The sequence below is a fragment of the Phyllobates terribilis genome, unplaced genomic scaffold, assembly GCF_046119375.1.
Source record: "Phyllobates terribilis strain yellow unplaced genomic scaffold, ASM4611937v1 Scaffold_3__8_contigs__length_932513732, whole genome shotgun sequence".
NCBI lineage: Eukaryota > Metazoa > Chordata > Amphibia > Anura > Dendrobatidae > Phyllobates > Phyllobates terribilis.
In genome coordinates this window covers 199356275-199377156 of record NW_027362763.1, presented here as the reverse complement: position 1 = coordinate 199377156, position 20882 = coordinate 199356275, and the positions used below count along the sequence as shown (strand labels likewise).

Here is a 20882-nt window from a genome sequence, read left to right as displayed (position 1 = left end):
TCACACATTCTTACGCTACCAATCTCACCACCAGAGAGTTCCACCTGTTGCCGTCGCATCAGTGCCCGGATCTCTTTCTGGAGCACTCGCTGCTGACCGGAGCTGGCGTTCTTGGCAACCTGCTGTAAAATGAAAATCACCTCTGCAAGACAATTTTCAATCACATTAGTTCCTAGAGTTATCTTTGGGTGACTCTCGCGCTTGTCAATGTCTACAATGATCAGTCCCTGTGCTGCCAGTTCGACTCTACCGATTTTAATGGTCATTTCTTTAAATCCGATCTGTGGCACGGGCTGACCATTACTGGCGATGATACTCAAGTCGTCGTCTGGATAGCGGGTTATATCCGAGTCATTCCAGTACTGCTTGAAGAGCACGTACGGGATGGTGGTGACCTGTGACCCGGTGTCCAGTAGGGCACTCATAGGGATGCCATACAGTACCACAGGCAAGACTGGACGTCCTCCCACATATTTGTCGCACCAGTTCGATGGGCCTGGTGATCTTTTTCCTGGGGGTTGGCCCTCTACCCCAGGTTGTGCCAGTTTAAAGGACAGTACCTTGCCATATGTCCAGGTTGACTGCAGCGGCGGCAGATAGGTTGTCCGTCCTCGTTGTACCGGTCGCTGGGTCTTCCTCTGGCCGGTGGGGTCCTCCTTGGTCGACGCCACGGGATGTCCTCTGGTCCGGATGCCAGCTGGATCTTCCCTGGAGCAGAAACCTGTAAAGACTGCACAGTTCGGGTTAGCGCAGCAACGCTTTTAGCTAGCTCTTGGACCTGATGGTGCAGGTCCGGAGCCGGGTCATTGTTCATAGCCTGCGCATCAGCTCCCACAGGCCCTACCGACAAGGGCGCCGCCTCCTGGTGGTAAGCGGTAGTAGGGCGCCTGTGGGTCACCACGCCACCCGGTGCCGGTTCTCGGAGCACCCGGATGGCTCTGTCCTTGAACTGTGCAAAGTCCAGATGAGGATCCTGTAAGGCCATTGCCCGCAACTGGGTTCGGTGGGCATTGCAATATAGTCCCTCTATAAATTGTTCGGTCAACAGCCTGTCCTCGTTTCCCACGCCGTCAGGGTCGGTCTGCTTAATGGCTCTCAGGGCCTCTTGTAGGTTTAGTGCATAGTCCCTTATACTCTCATGTGCTCGCTGCTTGCACCCATAGAATCTAAGCTTAATCTCGGCTGAGGAGCGGGTATCAAAGGTGTCCCTCAGCCGGGTTAGTACCCCTGCGACAGTCCTCCTCCCAGGTGGCCAGGATTTTACCTCCCTTTGGGCTGCCCCGGTTAGTTGGGCCACCAGGATGCTCACTTTTTGCTCTTCTGTGAGGGGGTACACCTGGAAGAGGCTATCCAGCTTTTCTTTAAAGTCATTCAGGGTATGTGACTCCCCTGAGTACTGGGGTAGCCAGGCGGCTCCCGGGATATAGGGCATGGTGAAAGGCATGACTGCAGCAGCGGTGGCGCTGGCGGGGGTTGAGGCAGTGAAGCTCTCCTCCGTATCCGACATCTTTCCCCCCCTAGTGGACCGTGGCCTACCTTGCGATGATCCTCTTCCGTAGGCCGCGGCTCCGCAGTGGATCGTCAGGGTTGAGGACCTTCCGTCGCGCTCCTGTGACGTCGGCGTCTGCTGGGCTCCTTCCAGGACCTTACGCAACGTCCGGACGTGAGGCGGGGCTTCAGTTCTCGCGCGCTTTCGGAGTCCACGCCCCTCTTCTTGCCGCGCGGCGTCTTCAAGATGGCGTCCAAAGGCGGGAAAACTCCACGGATGGCGGGAAGAAGGCAGAAGATGGCGCCGGATGGCGGGAAAACTTCGCGGATGGCGGGAAGAAGGTCGAAGATGGCGCCGGATGGCGGGAAGAAGGTAGAAGATGGCGCCGGATGGCGGGAATCTTCACCACTGGTAAGTTTGAACAGTCTTTTTCAGGCACGCAGTACCCGGTGGTTGCGGGCACGAAATCCTGCCGACTACGCCAAAAGTTGACGCGCCCCTGGGCCTACTTGGTGTAGCGTTGCGCACGCGGGGACTACCCGGAGCCGGGCCTGTTGGGGGTAGTAGTCTCGTGGTGGTGACCCGGTCCGTGCCCAGGGAGTCAAACTGTGTGGCTGAGTATTAGCAGTAGATGTTGGACGACTACGCCACCCGTTGAATGCAGCTATGGAGCTGCCGCTGCAGGGCAGACCGCTGAGGCCGGTGGTACGATTGTGCAGCGTAGATGGTATAACCCCCAACGGGAGGGGTATGGCCTCAGGGCAGCCGACGTGGATGATGGGGGTAGCAGGAACCCCTCAGAGACGATGCGGTGTAGTTCAGGGTCTTTACTGGTGATAAAGATAGACCCTCCCAGAGTACTGGCTAGCGATCGGGGCCTGGTCAGTCTTTGAGCAGATGGGATTTCCCCTGGCCAGGCGGAATTGTAGGCCTCCCCAACTAATTGTACTCTTCTGGCTACCTTGCTAGAGGCGGGTAAAAGTAGCCCACGTCCCTGAGTGTACCGTGTGGTGCTCACCCGTATGGCCGGTGACTCGGGGCCTTCTAGTGGCTTCCGCTCCACGATGGCGGTGCTGGTCCCACGCGTGTGACCGTGCCTTCGGGTTTCTTGGCCGGAGGACCTGAAATCCCCTGCCGGTCGGTTTCTGCTGCTGGGTAAGGATTAGTCCCCACAGCCTCGGACTCTGGGTCCGGTGGTAACTCTTCAATCAGGGCGAGCTCTTCAGCTGCCAGCCCCTGATTCCTTGTAGCACTGCTCCCACTGAGCTCCTGATCTCTCTTTCCTATAGCTGCTCCTCTTCTTAACTAACTAACCCTGCCTCAGCCCCAGTTTTATATAGGGGAAGTTCTTCCCCTCCCAGTACTGGGCAGGAGGTGTGGCATGCATAGGATTCCTGACCAAGAGACCTCCCACCTGCTCTCAGACGTAATATCTCTATCACTGTGGCAACCAGACCCCTGGGGTGTCACAGAAGCACACAACAACACCACTATTGTGAACTGATCAGAGTGAACAGGTTATTAATTGGATAGCAGATAGTGTAATACTTCCAGTCACCTGGGCACCACCACCTCCGGTCTGTCTTCCACACAGTCAAGTTTTAGTAGCCGTGAGTCTCGACCGCATACTCCTCCTCACCCTGATGCTCCTTCCTCCCACCATGCCGAGTGTTGTCAGACAGCAACTGATCCCACAGTTGGACACTCTGAAGAGCTGTTCATTGGTCCATTTCCATATTTGGGCCCCTCGCCTGCTCCGCTTGAAGTGGTGGAAGAGGAGATCCTATGTAGCGATGGCCAAATATTTGAACGGCCACAAGAAGGCGACACTGGCAATTTGTCACAAGAGGTGGACGATGACGAGACACAGTTGCCATGAAGTGAGGAGGAGGACCGTGGTGCGGAAGTGGAAGAGGAGAAGGTGGTGGATGATCTAGTAACTGACCCAACGTGGCAGGAGGACATGCAGAGCGAGACCAGCAGCACACAGGGGGAGGGAGGCAGAGTACCCCAACAGGCAGGAAGAAGCAGTGTGGTGGCCGCAGACAGAAGGCGGGCAACCGTTCCCCGTAACACCAACACGAGGGACGTTGCCAGTATAACCGGTAGGTCTTCCAGAGTCTGGAATTTTTTTAAAGACTCTGCTGATAACCCCAAAAAGGCCATTTGTACCACCTGCCAGGCCAGCATCAGCAGGGGTGACAAAACTACCAGTCTGACCACCACCAGCATGATCAGGCACATGTCAGCAAAGCACCCGACTTTGTGGGGCGAACCCCAGGGTCCACAACCAGTGTCAGCGGGTGTCACCACTACTTCTTCCGCTGTTGTGCGTGAAAGAGAACCCCCTGTTGTGCGTGCAAGGCAATCTCCTGTCCATACTGCATGCAAAGTCTTCACTTGTTATGGCAGTTTCATAAGAAACAGCATCAACGTCCACGTCCACGTCCCACCGCAGCGTTCAATTGTCCATATCCCAGACCTTTGAATGAAAGTGCAAATTCACAGCCAAAGCCCCACAAGCCACAGACCCAAAACATTTGCCGTGCCCTCAACAACGCAGTTACTGGGAGAGTCCACCTGACAACGGACATGTGGACAAGTGCTTGCGGCCAGGGACGGCACATCTCCCTGACGGCACACTGGGTAAACATAGTGGAAGCCGGGACCCAGTCGGACCTTGGGATGGAACACATCCTCCCCACACCGAGGATTGCGGGCCCTATGTCAGTCAGAGTTGCCTCCACAGTGTATAGCTCCTGCGCATCATCCTCCTCCTCCTCATGTTCAGCCTCCATCTCAGATATCACCACATCAGTTACAAGCTGGAGGCACTGCAGTACTGCCTCAGCCAAGCGGCAACAGGCTGTGCTGAAACTCATAAGCTTAGGTGATAAACTTCACACTGCTTGTGACTTGTGGACAGCTGTGAAAGAGCAGGCAGATCTGTGGCTGAGACCGCTGAACCTACATCCAGGCATGGTCGTGTGTGACAATGGCCGTAACCTGGTGGCGGCTCTGAGGCGAGGCAAGATCACACACATACCATGCCTGGCTCATGTGCTTAACCTTGTGGTTCAGAGGTTTCTTAAATCGTACCCTGACTTGCCAGATCTGCTCATCAAAGTACTTCGCCTGTCAGCTCATTTTCGGAAGTCGGCTACAGCTTCTGCCGCCCTTGCTGTGTTGCAGCAGTGTTTGCAGCTTCCGGCACACCGACTGGTGTGTGATGTCCCCACACGTTGAAACTCTACCCTCCACATGTTGCAAAGGATTTGTGAGCAGAAGAGAGCAGTTGTGGAGTACCAGCATCAACAAGGCCGTCGATATTCAGTTCAGACTCCACACATAAGACCTCAGGAGTGGACCTGTATGTCTGACATATGTACCATCCTGACAAACTTTGAGGAGTCCACCAAGACGGTGAGTGGCGATGACGCCATCATTAGCATCAGCATCCCACTTGTCTGTCTTTTGCAACGCTCTCTGCAGAGAATTAAAGAGGAGGCATTGCAGCCAGAGTATGATGAGATGGATCAAGAAGCCGTAGCGGGCCATTACACACAGGCCAGCCTCATCTCATCCCAACGTGCATTGGGGGACTATGAGGGAGAGGAGGAGGAGGAGGAGGAAGAAAAGGAGCTGGTATCAGGCGCTGTAGACGGTAGTACCTGAACAACTGTCATACCATCAGTTCAGCGTGGGTGGCCTGAGGACAGGGGGGAGGAGGAGGAGGAGGAGGAGGAGAGCATGGTCAGTCGTCATCTTGGTGAGGACACGGAAGTCTTGCCCGTTACCAGTCTGGCACGCATGGCTGACTTTATGTTACGCTGCCTTAACCGTGACCCTCGCGTTGTCAAAATGTTGGGTGACAGTCATTACTGGTTGGTGACACTTTTAGACCCCCACTACAAGGAGAACTTTCACTATCTTATTCCTGAGGTGGAGAGGTCCACAAAAATGGGGCAGTTCCAGAAGGCCCTTGCTGCAGAACTGTTAAAAAAATTCCCATCTAAACACGCCAGCTGCAGAGGTCACAGTTCGTTGCCCAACCAAGGCATACAGGCGAGAGAGATGCAACTCCAATCCAACAGAGGCAGGGGAACACTTTCAATGTTCTGAGACAGTTTTCTGAGACCCGCCCAGCTTACAGGGCCTGAGGCGCGGGGTACTCTCACAAGGAGTGGAAAGTTTCAAAAGATAGTGAGGGAGTACCTTGTCGACCGTACCAGCATCCTCCGTGATTCCTCTGTGCCTTTTAATTATTGGGTATCTAAGCTAGACACTTGGAATGAACTCGCTCTGTACGCCTTGGAGGTCCTGGCCTGCCCTGCCGCTAGCATGTTATTGGAACGTGTTTTTAGTGCCGCTGGGGGAATTATAACTGATAAGCGAACTCGCCTGTCAACTGACAATGCTGACAAGCTGACCCTTATTAAAATGAACAAGAGCTGGATTGGGCCAGACTTCTCATCACCACCAAATGACAGCAGAGTACAATAAAGTCAAATCCACTGTGTTATTTCGAGAGGTGTATTCCCATGCACCACTTCACACCCACACATGGGTATACGCTTCCTCATTTCGGCTGTTTTTTGCTCTTCTCCTTATCCTCTGCCTCCACCACCACGATACCACCAGGGTGACCGTGGTCCGTGTTGCCAGCATTGCAAGTTCCTCTGTCCTAATTTTTGGCAGCTTTTACTTGGAAGGCATAGGAAAAGACTATGGGAGACCCACTCCCCAATAATGGGAATAATGTTTTTAATATGCTGTACTGCATGGCTCTTGTAAGGGGCATTAAAATCATCTTGTTAAGCTACTGTGACCTCCACATCTCTTCCAATGGTCATTGATATTGTCATTTTATTCCACTGGGACCTCCACGTCTCTTCCAAGGGGCATTGATATTGTCTTTTTATTCCACTGTGACCTCCACGTCTCTTCCAAGGGGCATTAAAACTGTCTTGTTAAGCTACTGTGACCTCCACGTCTCTTCCAAGGGGCATTAAAACTGTCTTGTTAAACCACTGAACTCCACGTCTCTTCCAGGGGGCATTAAAATAATCTTCTTAAGCTACTGTGACCTCCACGTCTCTTCCAAGGGTCATTGATATTGTCTTTTTATTCCACTGTAACCTCCACCACTCTTCCAAGGGGCATTGATATTGCCTTTTTATTCCACTGGGACCTCCACCACTCTTCCAAGGGGCATTGATATTGTCTTTTTATTCCACTGGGACCTCCACGTCTCTTCCAAGGGGCATTAAAACCGTCTTGTTAAGCTACTGTGACCTCCACGTCTCTTCCAAGGGGCATTAAAACCGTCTTGTTAAACCACTCTGAACTCCACTGCTCTTCCAAGGGGCATTGAAATGTTGTTTTTAATTACCTCTAACCTCCACGACTCTTCCAACGGGCATTGCATTTCCTCCTAATTTTAGTCAGCTTTTGCTTTTCAATGCATAGGCGAACACTAAGGGAGACCCACTCCCCAATAATGGGCAGAAGGTTTTTAGTATGCTGTAATCCACGTCTGTTTCAAGGGGCATTGCAGTTCCTCATAATTTTTGGGAAGCCTTCCATTCACTTCTTAGACCAACAGTGTACAGGAGACCCAGTTGCTATAAATGGAAATAATGGTTTAGTTAAGGCCCTCTGACCTCCATGTCACTTCCAAGGGGCATTGGAGTGCCTCGAAATTTTTGGTAGGCATTGCACTCACTGTGCCCTATAACTGTGTAGCCGAACCGCTCCTTTTGGTACAGAAACATATCCTACAAGACATGTGTGGTTGACTGGCCTGATATTGATGTGAATGGTCCCTGTTCCTCCTGCTCTTTCTCCTTTGCCACCACCTCATCCATCATTCATCACCTGAAGCTTTGTTTTAACGGGAGTCATAGAACTGGGAAAGTAGCAGGAAAACATCCAGCAATCCTCGGAGGAGGTAGGATATGCACCAAAACGCTGACCGCCTCAGGCCTAGCCGCTTCTACATACATGCGCTTGCATTCCAAGGAACAGAAAGCTAAGGAGATGGATGGCCTCATCATCATGAATAATTTACTCGTTGTGTAGGAGGCCGACCACTGCTGCTGTCTACTTTTTGAACTTTGTGTTGAAGCCTGATTGACCCAGGACCCACAATCCTCTATGTCTGGAGGACGTGTTGCATCCCAGTGTCCAACTGTGTCCCGGCTTCAACAATATTAACCCAGTGTGAAGGCGTCAGTGAGATGGACCATCCCTGGCCAATTCACTTGTCCACGTGTTTGTGGTTAGGCTGTCCTTCCCACTAAATGCACTGGGGAGGGCACAGGTAATATTTTGGTATGGGCGCTTGTGTTTAAGGCGCACCGGGACAAATAGGGGCGGCTGGGGACCGTTTATGGACACCCGGCTGCCCCCAGGCGGCTGGGGACCAAGCGTGGACACCCAGCCGCCAGGCGGCTCGGGACTGAGTATGGATACCAGGCCGCCAACATAGCCATGACGTGGTGGCCAGATTCCGCCTCCACATGCCTAAAAGGCCCAATTTCAAGTGCAAGCAAGCAAGCAGTATGGTATTGCAGCCTGGGGGTGGGTGGATGGCAGGCTGCATACTTGCACTTGCATTGCAAGGAATGGGGGAGGTACAACTGAACACTGCCCTGGGACAAGGACTTGAACGGGGATAGTTGCAAGTCTGCAACGACAGGTGCAGGGGGGGAGGCATCTTCGCATGTGCCATGAACAGGGGGTTGGCATGCACACACTACAGCGGAATAGGCTGTCCTTCCCACTAAATGCACTGGGGAGGGCACAGGTAATGTTTTGGTATGCGTGCTTGTGTATAAGGTGCACCGGGACAAATAGGGGTGGCTGGGGACCGAGCATGGACACCCGGCCACCCCCTGGTGGCTGGGGACTGAGTGTAGACACCCAGCCACCGGGCGGCTGGGGACTGAGTATGGACACCAGGCCGCCGACGCAGCGATGACATGATGGCTGGCGTCTGCCTCCACAAGCCTCAAAGGCCTCATTTCAAGTGCAAGCAAGCTAGCAGTATGGTATTGCAGCCTGGGGGTGGGTGGGTGGCAGGCTGCACACTTACGCTTGCATTCCATGAAAACAAAGCAGATGCTAACTTCTATCATCATCATCATGCTCCTCACCTTGGCACTCTCAACTCCCCTGATGGAGAAGCCAGGGCCCACCGGAGGAGTCTCTGGTTGTCTGGTGGGCTCGTCCAATGCTGCCCTAAAGCAGGCCAGGCTAAGAAAAGTGTGGGGAAGGTTCCTGGGACAAATAGTGGCGGCTGGGGACTGAGTATGGAGACCTCGCCGCCGACGCAGCCATGAGGTAGTGGCCAGCTTCGGCCTCCTCCAAACTAGCAAGCTAGCAGTATAGTATTGCAGCCTGCGGGTGGGTGGGTGATTGGCTGCATGTTTGTGCTTTCATTGCAAGGAATGGGGGAGGTACAATTGAACACTGCCCTGGGACAAGGACTTACACGGGGATAGTTGCAAGTCTGCATCTTCTGATGCGGCATACTTTTAGGCAGTGACCTGGGTGTGAGAGATGCTTCCAGGGGTCTTCCCCATGCTGTTCCCATGTCTTTTCAGCACTGTATGCATGTGTCACACAGCACATGGCCAGATAAGGTTGTAAAATGTTAAAATGACACTTCCCGGTGAATGCATTTGTCACGGTTAAAAGTAATACAAAAGTGCAAAAACGCATAAAAAATGCTTCTTGTGAACATAGCCCAAGGTGTGGAGGAGTATTTTTGTTTTTGGTTATTTATTTTACCTTATACACAAGTCTTTACCCTGGAAAGGATGTTCCTTAACATATTTCACAGGAAAACAGTTTCAGCTTCGTTTTTGAACGTTTTATTGTGAGCCTGTAAAAGTGGCTTAATACCTCTGACCATGTTGTTGACAGCAGTGACATGGGGGGCAGAAATGCTTCCTGGGGCGATCCCCATGCTGTCCCCATGTCATTTGAGCACTGTCACTATCGTTTTGGGCTCTTTAGGCTTTCTACAGACTGCCGGGGATGCCGCAGCAAAAATGCTCGGGTCTCCCAAAGACTAACATTGGGCTCGTTGCTCGGGTCGAGCACCTGAGTAACACGGTGAGCTCGGCCTGAGCTTCGAGCACCCGAGCATTTTAGTGCTCGCTCAACACTAATCAGCATATAGTGGCTGTGCAAACACACGACTATAATACCCTACAGTTAGATTGCACAACAGCAAATATTAACAAAATAGAACAGCTTTATTTGATAAAATTAGACCTACAAAATCAACAATACAGAACCCAACAGGTGGTATACAGAAGGTGGGGTACTAGGAGAATTTCATGATGGGTAGATATATATTGATACATGATTAGTCATATTATATAATGTTATATGGAGTGCCCATAGCCAAGAATAGTGAATATTATTATTAGAAAAAAATATATTTAAATAAAAAAAATTTTTTAATTAAATTTGAACACCAGATGACCGATAAGAATGAACCCGAAAGGGGCTTCATAGAAAAAGTGAAAAATATATATTAAAATCCCAAAATAGAATTATTAAATAAAAATTATTAAAACAGAATCCATTTGAATTGGAGACACATAAAATTCCAATGAAAACCACCCATCCGGATATATTCATCCTCCTGCCAATGGAATGGGGAAACATCTCGTTGGCGAAAGAACGTTTCGTTTAGACTGTTCCCACCTCCAATACACTGGACACTGTTCCCACCTCCAATACCCCTGCCCGGCTTTTCTAATATATTCTATTGCGTTCCACTTTTGACAGTGGCTGCTCAAAATCTCATGAATTTTCCATTCTCTATTTAGCAATTCTTGCATGTTTGCACCTTCAATGCACGGTCACTTTATTAAAAAAAAAAATTCACTACCATGTGAAATAACTTCAGTCCGTGCCATATTATTCTATCACCCCGTGGACTATACATATAGAATTGCCTTTCCTACTATATACTTGGATATTGTTATTGATTACTTTTGAGCTCCTGATACCATCTTTTTTAATATACCGATGAACATACATTATGTTTCTTACCTCTTACCTACCATGTGAATATTAATATTTATGGCTATGGGCACTCCATATAACATTATATAATATGACTAATCATGTATCAATATATATGTACCCATCATGAAATTCTACTATTATCCTAGTACCCCATCTTCTGTATACCACCTGTTGGATTCTGTATTGTTGATTTTGTATGTCCAATTTTATCAAATAAAGCTGTTCTATTTTGTTAATATTTGCTGTTGTGCAATCTAATTCTTCAGCAACATGAAGGAGTGTCGCTGAGGGATAAGTACCCTTAACTGCCGCAGTGAAAATGCGTTACGGCAGTTGTTAAGGGGTTAAAATGGTTTCTTTTCTATTTTGGGTATCTTTTGTCATATAGTCCCCTCAAAGTCATTTCAAACGTGATCTGGTCCCGTAAAAAACGGTTTTATAAATTTATTTGGAAAAATGAGAAATTGCTGATAAACTTTTAAAAATAATGGAGATGTAAAGTAGTCTTATGAGAAATGCTATTTATAAATTATTTTGTACAGCATGACTAACTTGGTTTAAAAATATAGCAATTTTAATAATTTTCACCAAAATTCTGATATTTTCACAAATAAATGCAAAAAAATTCAACCTAGATTTTCAACTAACGTAAAGTGCAATGTGTCACTGAAAAACAGTCTCAGAATCACTGGGATTCACTGAAGCGTTTCGAGTTATTACCACATAAACTGACACTGGTCAGAATTGTTAAATTTGGCCTGGTCAGGAAGGTGAAAATAGACTCGAGGAGTGAAGTGGTTAAAACAATGAACTCAATTCACAGTTCTATACAAAGTAATTTCATGACAAATTTTCATTCTTTCATGAAGTGAGAGTGGTTTGTACCTCCCAGTTCCTGCTACAGCCTCCCTTCAACCACTTACCCAATAATGTCTCTGTCACTTATGTGCTCCTCATTTCATGCTTTGCAGTCTCAAAAAACCTGACATTTTACTGCTTTAAGGAAGTAGCAAATGTTCTTTTAATGTGGGGATGAGTTCAAAACTATTTGATCTTCTACCATGATAGCAGATGGAGGAAAGCAAAGCTCAAAGTATATCACACCAGGACCAAAGAAGACACACCGAGCCTGGTAAGCGCATACTTTATATCTGCTGTGTTTTTTTTTTTACCATTACTGAAAAATGCTGTTTAGTAAAGGGCAATGTGCAACCTGCAGCTACAGAGCTTCTGTGGCACTACAAATTGAAGCTTAATAACTGTATACTCTTGTTAGCTAATAGTTGGCAACTTACAAATATATTAAGAAAATGTTACTTTAAATGTTTCCGCATAATGTGATTATAATCAATGATGTTTCACAATTGTAACTTTTATTTTGGTGTGCACAATTTATTTTCTGTTTAGTGTACATAAGGAGTACTTGCACTTTTTAGACCCCTGGACTTAGGTCACATGTTACATTTTTTGTGTCCAGATTTTATTTATGTATGTATGTAAAAAAAAAAAGAATTTTACTTTATTAGCAACGTGGATGAGTTTTAACTTAAAGGGTATTCCTATGTCCAAGACCCTAATAGGTGTAATAATAATAATATTAGCAAATACCTCCAATTAGAAATCTAGTATAGTTCTTCTGTTTCGCTATGTCGTTTACCCTATGTGCAGGCCATTGCGATAGCTTAGGTATCCATGATTACGACCACTAATAGCTAACAAATTAACTGTCACTGTATGAGTGGCCGTAACCATAAATATTTACAGTGGCTTGCGAAAGTATTTCCTCCCCCATGGTTTTTCTACCTATTTCGCTACATTGAGAAAAACGTTTTTCCGGCTCACCAATGTGTAAGGAGCCCTCCGGCAGTGCAAGGATTCAGCTGTGTCGGCAGCAGGACAAAGCAATAGAGGTTACCATTCAGCAACAGGTCCGGGAGAGTGTGATTAAAAATCTGACGCGTTTCGAAATAGGTATTTCTTATTTATAATCTGGCATAACTATGAATAAGAACTACCTAGCTCGAAATGCATCAGATTTACTTGAGTAACTGGGTACAGTTCCCGGGTACTATCCCAATTTTTTCCTTTTTGCTACTTCATTACATTACAATCTGTGTTTAAATATTTTTGTAATCCGATTTGTGTCTGATGAATCCGCACTAAATAGTCTAAATTGGTGAAATGAAGTGAGAAAAATATAGGCATAAATTAAATTTATGGGATCAAATAACTAAAAATTGGCATGTACAAATGTATTCACCTCGTTTGCTATGAAGCCCCTAAAAATTCCTGGTTCAAGTAATTGCCTTCATAAGTCACATGCTTAAGTGAAAGGAAGTCCACCTGTGTGAAATCTAAGTGTCACATGGTCTGTCAGTATGTACACACCATTTCAGAAAGGCCACAGAGGCTGCAACACCATTAAGCAAGAGGCAGCGCTAACCAAACGACACTATGAAGACCAAGGAGATCTCCAAACAAGTCAGGGACAAAGTTGTTGAGAAGTACAAGTCAGGGTTGAATTATAAAAAAAAATCCCAATCTCTAATGATCCCCCGAAACACAATCAAATCCATTATCATCAAATGGAAAGAACATGATACCACCACAAATCTGCCAAGAGAGGGCCTTCAACCAAAACTCTCAGCCCGGTCAAGGAGAACATTAATCAGAGAGGCAGCATAGAAACAAAAGGTAACCCTGAAGGAGCTGCAGAGTTCCCAAGCAGATACTCAAGTATCTGTCCATATGACCACAATAAGGCCACGACCCCACTATCAGTATTTGGTCAGTATTCGGTCAGTATTTTTTCTCAGGAGTGGGAGCCAAAACAAGGTGAGGAACAATCAGAGAAAAGGTATAATAGAAACAAGTGCACCAATTCTGCATTTATCACCCACTCCTAGTTTTGGCTCCCACTCCTGAGAAAAAATACTGATCAAATACTGATAGTGGGGCCGTCGCCTATGCCATACACTCCATACAGTGGAAGAGTGGGCAGAAACAAGCCTTTATTTACACAAAAATTGTATGACTCATTTTGAGTTTGCCTAAAGACATGTGGGAAACACCCCAAATATATGGAGGAAGGTGCTGTGGTCAGATGAGACCAAAATTTAGCTTTTTGGCCACCAAGGTAAACGCTATGTCTGGTGTCAAACCAACACAGATCATTATCCCATTATCCCAGGAACAGGGAAAATGGATGGTGCAAAATACAGGGATATTCTTGAGCAAAACCGGTTTTAGTCTGTCACTGATTTGATACTGGGATAGAGGTTCACCCTCCAACAAGACAATGACCCAAAGCATAATACTAAAGTAATACTCGAGTGGATTAAGGGGAAATATGTAAATGTCTTGGAGTGGCCTTGTCAAAGCACAGACCTTAATCCAATTGAGAATCTGTGGTCAGACTTGTAGATTGCTGTGCACCAGGGGAAACCATCTAACTTGAAGGAGCTGGAACAGTTTTGCCCTAAGGAATGGGCAAAAATTCTAGTGGCAAGATATGGAAAGCTCATAGAGACTTATGCAAAGCGAATTGCAGCTGAAATTGCCACAAAAGGAGGCTCTACAAAGTACTGACTTTAGGGGGTGAATAGTTATGCACACTGAAGTTTTTAGTTATTCTGTCCTATTTTTGTTTGCTTCACAATAAAAAGAAAACCAAATGTTAACAGTTGTAGGCATGTTCTTTACATGAATTGATGCAAACCCTAAAAAAAATGTGAAGTTCCGGGTTGTGAGGTAGCAAAACACGAAAAATGCCAAGGGGGCTAATGCAACTGTATGTATACTACCCAATTTAAAATAAAAGATGTCTGGATTATTGTATAAAACATGCACCTCTTGTGTCCTCCCTTATCCCCTCATAAATTGCCACTTGTTATGGCAGTGCTGTTATTTCTAATTGCTAATAAGTTTGTAATATATGATATTGTTTGTATATGTACCCACTGATGTGTAAAGCTCTGCAGAATATGGTGGTGCTATTTAAATAAGATTATTATTATTGAGAAATATAGGTGACGCGCCCCTGGGCCTGTGTCGCGCTGCGTTGCGCACGCGGGAGCCTACCCGGAGCCGGATCAGTGGAGGGTTGTAGTCTCGTGGCGGTGACCCGGTCCGTGCCCAGGGAGTCAAACTAGACGGCAGTCTGTTAGTAGTAAATAGTTGATGACTACGCCACCCGTTGAGTGCAGCCAGGAAGCTGCTGCTGCAGGGCAGACCGCTGAGGCCGGTGGTAGGATTGTGCAGCGTGATAGTATAACCCCCAACGGGAGGGGTATGGCCTCAGGGCAGCCGACGTGGATGATGGGGGTAGCAGGAACCACTCAGAGACGGTACGGTGTAGTTCAGGGTCTTTACTGGTAACAACGACAGACCCTCCCGGAGTACTTGCTAGCAAACGGGGCCTGGTCAGTCTTTGAGCAGATGGGATCTCCCCTGGCCAGGCGTAGTTGTAGGCCTCCCAAACTGACTGTACTCTTCTGGCTACCTTGCTAGAAGCTGATGTAAGTAGCCCACGTCCCTGAGTGTACCGTGTGGTGCTCACCCGTATGGCCGGTGACTCGGGGCCTTCTAATGGCTTCCGCTCCACGATGGCGGTGCTGGTCCCACGCGTGTGACCGTGCCTTCGGGCTTCTGGGCCAGAGGACCTGAAATCCCCTGCCTGACGGATTCTGCTGCTGGGTAGGAGTTAGTCCCCACAGCCTCGGACTCCGGGTCCGGTAAAGAATCTTCTTAGTCAGGGCGAGCTCTGCAGCTGCCAGCCCCTGACTCCTTGTAACTCTGCTGTTTCCTATGCTGCTTCTTGTCTCCACTCTCCTTGTCTGACTCACCCTGCCTCAGCCCCGGGTTTATACAGGGGAAGTTCTTCCCCTCCCAAGACTGGGCAGGAGGTGTGGCATGCACAGGATCCCTGACCAAAGGACCTCCCACCTGCTCTCAGACATAACATTACATTACTGTGGAAAACCAGACCCCTGGGGTGCCACATTCCCCCCTAGTGAAATTTAGTACTCCGGGACTAAACACATTTAGAAAAACATAACAAAGTATAACAATAACAATACTATAAGAAAAACACATAAGATGGTTACGGCGTGTCCGCAACCGGATGCAGTCTTTGAAGAAAAGCAAAGGTGTCCATTTCACCAACACAGGGAGACGTAACCAGGTAGGGGTCTGTCCTACCCCGAGTCCTTAACAGTCTCTAGTCCATCCTGGGTTACGCTCCAACTATATACAAGGATTCCCGGTAAATCCACCAAGGTTTCCTAAAAACAACTGGAAACACAAAATTATACACAAGCAACAATACACAGATAAACATAAATAAAACTATTTTTACACTTCAAATTCTCCAGCGTGCGGGTAACTGGCCTCTAGTGGCCCTAGTGGACCTACGGAGCTGACTGTCTGGCCCTGAACTACAGGGTGTAGGAGCTGTCAAGGGTAAACTGGGCAGCTGTCTACCGGCTCTTTGTCTCACTAGGGGTACGGCAGGCTCACTATAAGCAGAGGGTTGATTCTCCTGTTCTACTCGTGTGGAGTCTTCTGCCTCCTGGACCGGCTGTTCTTCCAGCTCTACCCGTTGCTCCGTAGGTTCTTGGGATGATGGTTGGAGGAAGGTGAGTACGGGTACCACAACTGCACCATTGACTTGAGTCCAAGACCGAGGGAAGTCCCCGAGCACGGTACTAACCATATCTTCCCTTTCTCCCACGGGTCGATGGTCTTCTTGTTCCTCTTCAGGGTTCCTCAGTTGTTCGGGACACTTCTTCAGGTGGTCCCGGGATACAATGGCTGTGGTTTCCCCTCCGTCTTTACTGATGGTACAGACCTTCGGGTTCTCGTGGCTTGAGGGCAGTACGGTGTACGGGTCCTTCTCCCACTGGTCATCCAACTTGTGGAGCCGTCTTTTCCTCTTCAAGACCTGCTCTCCGGGTACCAGGGGAACAGCGGGAGCATACTGGTTGTAAGTCTTCTCTTGTCTTTCCCTAGCCTGACAGAGACTTCGCTCCACGCTCTCTTGTACTCTCCGGTACTGCTGCTGCCTCTCTGTGTCCCAGTCTGTTTCTGGTGAAGTGTCCTCAGGTGTCAGGACTCCCATTTCCAGGTCAACAGGTAACTTACCAGGTCTCGCCCTCATTAGGTAAGCCGGGGTACAGTTGGTGGAACCTACCGGGATGTGGTTGTATAGGTCCACCAGATCGGGCAACTTCTCAGGCCACAGACTGCGTTCTTCCAGGGGCAATGTTTTTAGAAGATCCATTACCACCTGGTTCATTTTTTCACAAAGTCCATTAGTTTGCGGATGGTAGGGTGTCGTCCTTATCTTCCGGCAGCCATACAGATTGCAGAATTCCTGGAAGACTTCCGCTTCAAAGGCAGGTCCCTGGTCCGTCAGCACTTGGTCCGGGTACCCGTGTGGACGGCAGAAGTGCTGCTGGAAGGCTCTAGCTGCTGTTTGAGCCGTTAAGTCCTTGACGGGGACGACAACCAAGAACCGGGAGTAATGATCCACGATGGTTAACGCGTAGACGTAGCCACTTCTGCTTGGGGTCAGTTTTACATGATCCAAGGCTACCAGTTCCAACGGTTGCCGGGTGACGATGGACTGCAGGGGAGTCTTCTGGCTGGCCCGGTCCTTCCTTCTCAGATTGCACGGGCCACAGTCTCTGCACCACTTCTCGATGGTTCCCCTCATGCCTACCCAGTGGAACCGCTCGCGCAGCAGGAACTCCAGCTTTTTCCACCCGAAGTGTCCAGCTCCGTCGTGGTATGCCTCCATCACCATGGCTGCGTCTCTTCGTGGCACCACTACTTGCCAGAGTAGTTCATGCGTCCGGGAGTTGACCATTCTGCGGCACAACTTCCCCTTGTAAAGGAATAGTCGACTCTTCTCCGCCCATAGTTGTTTGGCTTCCTCCGGAGCGTCTGGTTCAAGGCGAGCCTCCGGCCGAGTCAGCATCTCCTTCACCAGTCGGACGGCAGGGTCGCTGTCTTGCGTTTCCGCCCAGTTGTAGTGGGGTAAGGGGTTCAACGTAGCAGCCTGCTTACCCCTTACCCGGTGGGAATACTGGATAGTCCCATGACGGTGGAACGCAGGGAGTTCAACTTCTTCCAGTCCCTCCGGATCTTCTCCTTCGTCCGGCAGGTTGGGCATCCTGGACAGGGCATCCGCGTTAGTATTGGAGCGTCCTGCCCGGTATTTGATTGTGAACTCGTAGTTGGACAGACGGGCCATCCACCTCTGCTCCAGGGCACCGAGTCTTGCCGTGTCCAGGTGTGTCAACGGGTTGTTATCCGTGTATACGGTGAACCGGGAAGAAGCGAGGTAATGCCTAAAGCGCTCGGTGACTGCCCATACCACGGCCAGGAACTCTAGCTTAAATGAGCTGTAATTCTCGGGGTTCCTTTCGGTGGGTCGCAGTTTTCGGCTGGCATAGGAGATTACTCGTTCTCTCCCCTGCTGAATCTGGGACAGTACGGCTCCTAGCCCGATGTTACTGGCGTCGGTGTAGAGGATGAAGGGCTGGCTATAGTCCGGGTACGCCAAGATTTCATCCCCCGTGAGGGCCATCTTCAGCTGGCGGAAGGACTCTTCTTCTAGCTCTTCCCATTTGAAGGGCGGCTTCTGGTTCTTGGCCTTTCGGGACTGGCCTATCAGGAGGTCCTGCATAGGCGCTGCCTTTTTGGTGAAACCGGGAATAAACCTTCGGTAGTAGCCTACCAACCCTAGGAACTGCCGCACTTGTTTTACGCTGGAGGGGCTTGGCCATCCCTTAATTGCGGTGATCTTATCGGGGTCGGGAGCCACTCCGTCAGCGCTCACCACGTGTCCCAGGTATTGCACCTTTGGTTTCAGGAGGTGACACTTGGAGGGTTTCACCTTTAGGCCGTAACTCGCCAGAGCTTCGAACACCTCCGCCAGGTGTTTCAGGTGGTCCTCATAAGTTTTGGAGTATACGATGACATCGTCCAGGTACAACAGGACCGTCTCGAAGTTTCTGTGGCCCAGACAGCACTCCATTAATCGTTGGAAGGTTCCTGGGGCGTTGCAGAGTCCGAACGGCATGCAGGTGAACTCGCTAAGTCCCATCGGGGTGGTGAATGCGGTCTTCTCCCGGTCCGCCTCTGCTACAGGAACCTGCCAGTACCCGCTAGTGAGATCCAAGGTAGAGAAGAAGTTAGCAGATCTTAAAGCAGCCAATGACTCCTCTATCCTTGGTAAGGGGTACGCATCCTTGTGTGTGATACGGTTGATTTTCCGGTAATCTACACACATCCTCATGGTGTTGTCTTTCTTTTTGACTAAAACTAGTGGGGCTGCCAGGGGCTACAGCTATCCCGGATTACCCCAGCCTCCTTCATGTCTCTAAGCATCCCCTTGGCGTGTTGGTAATGTGCAGGGGGTACGGGTCGATACCTCTCTTTTATGGGAGGATGATCTCCCGTGGGGATGCGGTGTTCTACCCCCTTGACTCGCCCGAAGTCTAACGGGTGTTTACTAAACACTCTCTCATACTCTTGAACCACCCGATAGACTCCTTGTTTCTGATGTGAGGGAGTGGAATCAGTACCCAAATGTAGTTGCTGACACCAGTCCTCCATGTCTTTCTTAGAGCCGTTACCTTCCTCCGGGTGAGATGGAGGCAAGGGTTCCACAGATTGTATAGAATTTTGATTAGTGGTATATAATTTGGCTAGCGTGGCATACCGGGGCAGGTACACTTCCCTCTCCCCGATATTTATTATGCGAATGGGCACCCTCCCATGGCGTACATTGACCACCCCCCGTGCTGTCAAAATGGTGGGCCTACTGTCTGAGTAAACTGGTTCTACCATTGCCTGGTAATCTCTACCTCTCAGACCAATAGCTGCCCGGCACCAAATCATCATTTCACTTTTTGGGGGCATGGCAATAGGAAAAGGGTCACACATTCTTACGCTACCAATCTCACCACCGGAGAGTTCCACTTGTTGCCGTTGCATCAGTGCCCGGATCTCTTTCTGGAGCACCCGCTGCTCGCCGGAGCTGGCGTTCTTGGCAACCTGCTGTAAAAGGAAAATCACCTCTGCAAGACAATTTTCAATTACGTTAGTTCCTAGAGTTATTTTTGGGTGACTCTCATGTTTATCAATATCTACAATGATCAGTCCCTGTGCGGCCAGTTCGACTCTACCGATTTTGAGGGTCACCTCTTTAAATCCGATCTGTGGCACGGGCTGGCCATTGCTGGCGATGATACTCAAGTCGTCGTCAGGGTAGCGGGTAATATCCGAGTCATTCCAGTACTGCTTGAAGAGCACGTACGGGATGGTGGTGACCTGTGACCCGGTATCCAGTAGGGCACTCATGGGAATGCCATCCAGTACCACAGGCAAGACTGGACGTCCTCCCACATATCTGTCGCGCCAGTTCGATGGGCCTGGTGATCTTTTTCCTGGGGGTTGGCCCTCTACCCCAGGTTGTGCCCGTTTAAAGAACAGTACCTTTCCATATGTCCGGGTTGATTGCAGCGGCGGCAGATGGGTCGTCCGTCCTCGCTGTATCGGTCACTGGGTCTTCCTCTGGCCGGTGGGGTCCTCCTTGGTCGACGCCACGGGATGTCCTCCGGTCCGGATGCCAGCTGGATCTTCCCTGGGGTGGAAACCTGTAAAGACTGCACAGTTCGGGTTAGCGCAGCAACGCTCTTAGCTAGCTCTTGGACCTGATGGCGTAGTTCTGGAGCCAGGTCATTGTCCAAAGCCTGCGCATCAGCTCCCACAGGCCCTGCCGACAAGGGCGCCGCCTCCTGGTGGTAAGTGATAGCTGGGCGCCTGTGGGTAACAACGCCACCCGGTGCTGGTTCTCGGAGCACCCGGATAGCTCTATCCTTCAACTGTGCAAAGTCCAGATGGGGATCCTGTAAGGCCATTGCCCGCAACTGGGTTCGGTGGGCATTGCAATATAAACCCTCTATAAATTGTTCAGTCAATAGCCTGTCCTCGTTTCCCACCCCATCAGGGTCGGTCTGCTTTATGGCCCTCAGGGCCTCTTGTAGGTTTAGTGCATAGTCCCTTATACTCTCATGCGCTCGCTGCTTGCACCCGTAGAATCTAAGCTTAATCTCGGCTGAGGTGCGGGTATCAAAGGTGTCCTTCAGCCGGGTTAGTATCCCTGCGACAATCTTCCTCCCAGGTGGCCAGGATTTTACTTCCCTTTTGGCTGCCCCGGTTAGTTGGGCCACCAGGATGCTCACTTTTTGCTCTTCTGTGAGGGGGTACACCTGGAAGAGGCTATCCAGCTTTTCTCTAAAGTCATGCAGGGTATGTGACTCCCCTGAGTACTGGG

General features: G+C 49.4%; 2 protein-coding genes across 3 annotated transcripts in view; one reads left to right on the top strand and one right to left on the bottom strand.

Moving 5' to 3' along the window:
- ADIPOQ (adiponectin, C1Q and collagen domain containing) overlaps window positions 1-12506 on the bottom strand; it is a 56266-nt gene extending 43760 nt beyond the window's left edge. Inside the window, exon 1 of one of the 2 annotated variants that reach the window (XM_073674456.1) lies at window positions 12380-12506. The gene's annotated coding sequence lies outside the window, so the exon portion shown is untranslated. Of the gene's footprint in view, window positions 1-11460; window positions 11577-12379 lie in introns of those variants that run through there. The other variant, XM_073674457.1, reaches the window with a different exon arrangement.
- The window catches only part of LOC141259038 (beta-galactoside alpha-2,6-sialyltransferase 1-like), a 120775-nt gene continuing 111283 nt past the window's right edge, over window positions 11391-20882 (top strand). The window contains exon 1 of the mRNA XM_073674452.1: window positions 11391-11669. The gene's annotated coding sequence lies outside the window, so the exon portion shown is untranslated. The remainder of the gene's footprint in view (window positions 11670-20882) is intronic.